Below are 7,777 nucleotides of genomic sequence, written 5' to 3'. Positions count from 1 at the left end.
ACAACACTGAATGTACTAAACGCCACTGAATTAACCATTTTAAATGGTTAGTGGTTAATTTCACGTTATGTGAATTTTACCTCAATCTTTAAAAATGGGAAGAAAATGGATATCACGGGGCTTCCTGGGCCCTGCTGATCAGAATCTCCTAGGGTGGGGAGACATATATATATATACCACCTTAAATTAATATAAAACCGAGAGCATTTCTGTGGCTAAGACCTCAGGGTTTTACCTGATGTTATACTCATCATGGGTAAAGAGTATGACATGCTGCCCTCCCTCTCTCTGAAGAAAACTATGCATTTTAGAATTTTTTTTTTTAATTTATTTTTGGCTGCGTTGGGTCTTCGTTGCTGCGTGCGGGCTTTCTCTAGTTGCAGCGAGCGGGCGCTACTCTCCATTGCGGTGCACGGGCTTCTCATTGCGGTGGCTTCTCTTGTTGTGGAGCACGGATTCTAGGCGCGCGGGCTTCAGTAGTTGTGGCGCACGGACTTAGTTGCTCTGTGGCATGTGGGATCTTCCCGGACCGGGGCTCAAACCTGTGTCCCCTGCATTGGCAGGCAGATTCTTAACCACTGCACCACCAGGGAAGTTCCAAAACTATGCCTTTTAAAACAGCATAAATAGCGCTTCCCTGGTGGCGCAGTGGTTGAGATTCTGCCTGCCAACGCAGGGGACACGGGTTCGAGCCCTGGTCCGGGAAGATCCCACATGCCGCAGAGCAACTGGGCCCGTAAGCCACAATTACTGAGCCTGCGCGTCTGGAGCCTGTGCTCCGCAACAAGAGAGGCCGTGACAGTGAGAGGCCCGCGCACCGCGATGAAGAGTGGCTCCCGCTCGCCGCAACTAGAGAAAGCCCTCGCACAGAAACGAAGACCCAACACGGCTAAAAATAAAATTAATTAATTAATTAATTAAAAAATATATATATATATTAAAAAAACAGCATAAATAGATGTGTAACATTCAGAAAACGAAAATAATGACAAAATCATGGCAACGAGGCACTCAAGAGCAACGGAACCAGGACGGTGTGCGGATTCAAAATCACGCCCCCAAAATGATGGACGGACCCAGAGTGTAGTCCGCAGAGATGAACACAAAACAAACTGGAGAGGTGACCTCAACATCACCGGACTGTGGTGTGCTCATTATGGACACCCAAATAAGGGCAAATGTTAATGGACCCTAATGAGAGCTGACAAGGACCAGAGGGAAAGGTGAAACTGAAGCTGCCCCCCAGGCCAGCTCAACAAAAGAAAGAACGATCTAACTCTGAGCTGGCTGGCACTCCGTGGTCAGAGATGTCATCAGGCAGAAGGGACCCGGCCGCCTGACTGCTGACGGCCCACGTTCAGGCTGCAATGCTTGCGGGAGCGTGAGGTGCAAGACCCCCCTCGGAACAGGCATGCTGCCTGTGGCTTCAAGCCTCTGATGTTCCAACGCTGTTCACAGTTCCTGGAGGTGTTTCAGAAATCTGGCTTCAGGGACCTCCCTGGTGGTCCAGTGGCTAAGACTCCATGCTCCCAATGCAGGGGGCCCGGATTCGATCCCTGGTCAGGGAACTAGATCCCACATGCCGCAACTAAGGAGCCCGCAGGCCACAACTAAAAGATCCCGCAGCTAAGATCCAATGCAGCCAAAATAAATAAATAAATATTTTTAAAAAAGAAAGAAATCTGGCTTCAGTAATCCTGACTGGAGATGGTGACGTTTTGTGTCGTTGCACAATTCCACCGGAGTGGAGGTAGTTACCATGGAGGGACCACCATACGTAGTATTCATTTGCTCCCTTATAAACAAACTGTGCTACAATTAACACTCTCCAGCACCTTCCTTTCCCTGCTTCTGGAAAGTTCTGACTTTGATCCATCTTTCCAGTAAGTCTAAGACCTGACTATCAAAAGAACAATGGCCTAAAGGTCACACTTCTGTTTCACCTTTACTTTCAAGGGAGGAAAAAAGAACTTAATACGGGAACAATTAACTTTACGTAGGGCTACCTTTTTGGTGAGAAAAAAAACCCAGCTTTGCAAACAGTACCAGCCAACTGTTTCACAAAACCAATTCCAGTAACTCGTATGCCTGCGGTACCGTTATGTCATTGGTTTGCTTCTCGGAAAATTTCCCAATTTTTGTTTATTTTAGTAATTTGGAATAGGTCAAGGCACCTTCTTTAACTCCAGGTGGAGAGGTAAAGCAACCAAACACCAGTGAAACATAAAAAAGATCACGGGAAAGAGAGGAAAGACGCAAAGGCATGCTTCTGTTTTCTGGTCCACAATCAGTGAGGAGCTCCTGTGGAATCCAAGTTGACTTTGAACTACCCACAAGTCTGGAGAGTAGGCCACAAACTAACCTCGCAGCTCAGGACAGTGGAAAAACCAGGAAGAACTTAGCTCCTCCTCCTACCCCACAACCTGGTTGGGATTAATCCACATGGTTTTACTGAAAATGATAGAAGTAGCACTCCTCCCCGAAATGACGTGCTAGGGTGTTATTTTCACTGGTGCAAAAAAAGGGATGACACCCACTCCAACCAATGAAAGAGTGGCTACTAAGCACCCCAAACAGACGGAAAGAACGTCTCTGTTTCTCTACTTTACATAACAAAATAAAAGTTAGCTCGGCTGAAGGAAATGCAGACTTTGGATTCCAAATATTTACTGAGTTGGCACTGGATTTACAACTGAGATGCTGACAATGACTCAGGAAAAACAAGGATTTTATCAGTTACATGTTCATATAAAACTTTATAGTGATCCATAGTTTTAAAGGAGCCAGGTGATAAATGGCATAAGAAAAAGAATTCTATTAATAATTTTCAAGGTAAAATAAGTACATGAGTTCTTATTTCGAAATGGAAAGTATGTCTAAAGCCCCAAGATAGAGCTTAGAGTTGCTCGAACAGGAATTATTGGTTCTGGCCACCGAGGTGGCACTTAAAATGCAAATGGTACTCTGTCCTTCTCCCTTAAGTACGTGGGAATGCAAGAAGCTATTCTTGGTAATCCTTGACATTTTCGTCAAATGCCATCTGCATGGTGACATCTTGGAGGTTTATGATATTGGAGGGGAGACGGTTTGGCTTCCGGTGTCTTGCTGAGGTGAATGAGATGGCAATCGCGGGTTGACCTGGGCCGGACCAATCACAGAATGATTTATGTGAGATGCCTTCTGAAGCAGTCAGTCTATCCACGGCCAGCAAAGCACTGCCAGGTCGGCTACGTGCCTTTCCTGAGGAAAAGTCACAATGTGAAAGAGCTCTGCAGAGCTGGCCACTGTGGGCTCCAGCCTCATCATTTTAGATCCCAAACCACCCAACCATTAGGAAGTAACTACTCACTTTTTTCTTTCGTCATAATAATAATTAAAAATTCATTTCTAAAACTCTAAAACAAGAATTTACAACATTGTATGGGCATTCCAAAAGTATATGTAAATCTTCTCTAAAGACATACTATTTAAACACACCGCTCAGCTGCTAAAATAACAAAAACGAAGCACATCTGCTGCACAGTGGTTCCCGTTCCATGGCACTCCTCGCAGCCCCGTCAGCAAAGCTGAGGACAGTCCAGGGAAAAGGCCCGGCTCCCTTGTGCCGATGCTGGCAGAACCCTGAACTCCCCCAGCCCGCAAGGATCCAGAGGCAGGGTGAAGCAGACAGGCCACTACTACACTACATGTCAGTACCAAGCCCTCCCCACAAGCTGTGACAACCAAAAGTCTCCAGATGTCGCCCCTAGCTGAGAACCACTGCTGGAGTGGAATCCGAGAACCTGGGGTGGGAATCTCTCTTACAGCTTCGGGCACCGGCTGCTAGGAAAATCTTTAAGTTAACTGTTGAAGTGACTTAACGTCTTTCACCACCTTCCTAACCCCGTTTCAGCAACTTTCCCATATCCCACCACTGGCATGCGAGCCCCGCAAGAGCGAGGACTTTCCAGGGGCATCAGTATAGACATGCGTTCTGAGAGCTCCCTTTCAAGACCAAACAGCACAATGATTTGGGTCAACTTAACTTCAACCCAAAAGTAAGTTCACCTGTGCCTTTAAATGTACATCCAAAAGCTGTTAATACACATATGAAAACTGTCTTGTAGGTATCGCACAAGGTAGCCAAGAAGATATAGCTGAAGATCTTGACCCTGAATCAACTTCTCTTATTCTTAACATCTGCCCAGTATTAAGTGTCTATTAATTATGGAACAAGGTCTAATCACGTGACGTGAATTTGTAAAACCTCTAACATCACTGGGTACTACAAATACCAAATTCTGGAACATGATGACATCCATACCTGGAAATCAATAATTCTGTACATGTTTGGGGTGTTTTCAGGTTTGCATCCTAGCTAATACAAACTACAATGAAAGCTGAAGATGCAAACGCTTTGGTGGTGTTAACACAGTACACAAACAAGCATGACATCGATCACAAGTCAGCAAACTAAGTCCCAAGGGCCAAATCCAGCCTGCCTCCAGTCTCTGTAAATAAGTTTTTACTGAACGCAGGCGGGCACATCCACATTTAGGTATCGCCTATGGCTGCTTCTGAGCTACAACAGCAGAGTCGAGCAGTTGCAACAGAGACCCTATGGCCCGCCAAACCTAAAATATTTACTACCTAGCCCTTTACCCAAAAAGCTCGATGGCTCTGCTCTAATCTGTTCATAACATTTCATTTCCAGCAACTTCATGTACCCAGCCACAAAACCAAGGGAATGCAAAGAACAGCTCTAAGCAGAGAGGAAAAACAGTCACCATGCACTCTGAGTGCTTCTTTACACTGGTGAGTCTCCAGTGCTACACAAGTAGGAGGAAACTAAGGAAGCAATTCAGAAGCAGAAGTGACATAAAGGAGGGAGGAAAATCTGACAGGCAGAAGAGAAAAGACCTTGAAGAATCACTAAGCTGAATGACTATTTATTCTGTACGACCACAAGAACAATGAAAATATGAGTGTCTACTACACACTAGACATTGACCTTAGTGTCCCCATTTTCTGAAAAGAGGAAACCAAGGCTCAGGGAGTCCAAATGCTGCCTTAGGGCACAGGTGAAACAGAAGAGCCTCGAGTCAGACTCAAGACCATCCATGCCTAAAATCAAGGCTAACCACATCCGGGTGGTCCCTGTGGTTACTGGTACATTCCAAGAACATACCAATGCCCATGTTCATGCATACAAACCTTAACTATCAAGAAAATGTTACATTTTTTTAAAATTAATTAATTAATTAATTTAATTATTTTTGGCTGCATTGGGTCTTCGTTGCTGTGCACAGGCTTTCTCTAGTTGCGGCAAGCAAGGGCTACTCTTCGTTGCGGGGCGCGGGCTTCTCATTGCGGTGGCTTCTCTTGTTGTGGAGCACGGGCTCTAGGCACGCGGGCTCAGGAGTTATGGCGCGCAGGCTTAGTTGCTCCGCGGCATATGGGATCTTCCTGGACCAGGGCTCGAACCTGTGTCCCTGCATTGGCAGGAAGATTCTTTTTTTTTTTTTGGCTGGCAGATTCTTAACCACTGCGCCACCAGAGAAGTCCCGAAAATGTTACATTTTAGTATATCCAAAAAGAAATTAAAAGCATATAATACAATTTTAAGAGGTTCTTTCAAAAACGTGTGAAAGATAAAAATGCTGATATTGAAAGGCCCAGGTATCAGCTGGTCCTTTATCCACAAACTTCATTTTACCCCAAAGGCTGCCACATAATCAGATATCACATCAACTTTTCTAAACAAACAGCAGTGCTACTAAGTCGTTCTATAAGATAAATTCCTCTGAGAGAGGCAGTTTCCTTCATGAAACTAACTATATTTTTAACCTAGTAATGATTACCAGGTTGTAACATGGTAGTACTCTCCCCTTACAGTTGGCCAAACTCCTGGGCAATGTTAACGTGTGGCTTCTTGGTAAGTGTCCCTGGCGATTGTATGAACGTTTTAAGAAGCCCAGAAGCCTTTTGCACGGTTAGAGGCTGCTAAGTCTAATTTACATAGCCTGGTCTGTCCAGTTACCAAGACAAGGCAACCACCTGAATTTAAAAACAGAGTCACTTTAAAAGACTTTTAAAAACAACTATATTGTGGTATAATCTACAAACCATAAAATCTTCCCATTTTATGTGTAATTTCAATGATTTTTAGTAAATTTACTTAGTTGTGTAACACATAATCCAGTTTTAGAACATTTCCATCAGCCCAATCACACCCTTGGTACCCATTAGCGGTCACTCCCCTTTCCTACCCCCAGCCCCAGGCAACCACTAATCCACTTTCTACCTCTATGGATTTGGCTTTTCTGGACATCGTGTTATCAGTCGAATCATACAACGTGTTGTCTTTTGCTTCTTTCACTTAGCACAGTGTCTTTGAGGTTCATCCATCACCTCCCTTTTCATGTGAAACCTACCCAGTACTTGGGGCTCATATCTAGTGACTGCACACCACAGTTTAATGCTGGGTTGGGTATGAGGCTGGGAAGAGTTAGAGAAAGCATGTGGAAGGTTCTCCACAAATCACTGTACAATGGCTGCTGTATGATGTACCTGGGCTAGTGATAGCAAACACATGAGCATGCAGCCCTTATGGCAACGACACGCATAGTGTGCATGGCAGGCACCTCTGGGGCTGTCTGCCCTTCTCAAACGAAGCCTCTGTTATTCCAGGAAGCAGAGATGGGCTTCGAGAGGTCTGCAATCCTCCTGAAAGCATATGCAAGCTTCTGTGTGCTTGCGCGTTTCCAAACCCAGAACCTCTACCTTGTGTCCGATTTCCTGGGGCCCATGATCCCAGTGCTTTAGAGTTCCTGCACTCGACCCAGCCTCAGAGCACGTCTACCAAGTCTGTCAAATGCATGAAGGACATATGAATACTCACAAAAGAGAGATGAAGGAAAAACAAATATTAGAATTCAACCATATAAACATCAACAATTTCACAGTTCCAAAGACCACACTGTAATAGTAAAAAAGACATTAGTAGAAAAACTGGTGAAATCCAAATAACGTCTGGAGTTTGCTTAATAGTAACGTATCAAGGTAGGCTTCTTAGTTCTGACAAATGTACTATGCTAATATAAGATAGTAACAGTGAGGAAAACTATCCTATCTTTGCAACTTTTCTGTAATTCTAAAACATTCCAAAATAGAAGTGTATTCCAGCAAATCAACGACCACTGGATTGCATTTATCCCATGCCTAGATCTCTTAAGGCAAATATGGAAAGAAAAAAAAAAACACTACAGACAAAATAATTGCACATTAGCAGCATAATAATTACAGTACTTATATAATCATACAGATCAGGGATAATCTAAATGGTCGAAAACAGAGGGATATTTAATAAACGACAGCACAGCTGCTCAGTGGCAGCTTATGCCTCCAAGAAGAACGCCAGTGGTGAGAACACAGGGCAACGGGGGATAGAGACACAGAAGCGAGGATGCCTTTGCCGGCTGCAAGTAACAGAAACCCCAATTCAACTGGCTTTAAAAGATAAGGAGACTTTGCTATTTTACATTTCACATACGAAAAGCTGCTGCAGGCAGGCAGCTCCAGAACCTTATATTGTCTACCCACCCACCTTAACAAAGATACAGCCTTTCCACTCCACCACCCTCGGTTTCTCAGCAGCTCCCTGCTGGTTTTTATGGCAGCAGCTTGGCTGCCTGGCTGCAGGTTTAGGTGGAGACAGGACGTTAATTGGCAGGAGTTACTTCTATGTAGGTCTATGGGAACAAGGAGCCTTCTGCTCAACCATGCCTGTCTCAGACCT

This window comes from Balaenoptera physalus (assembly GCF_965194825.1).
Source record: "Balaenoptera physalus genome assembly, chromosome: X".
Lineage (NCBI taxonomy): Eukaryota > Metazoa > Chordata > Mammalia > Artiodactyla > Balaenopteridae > Balaenoptera > Balaenoptera physalus.
The sequence above is the reverse complement of the archived record's forward strand: the minus strand, read 5'-3'. Positions refer to the sequence as shown.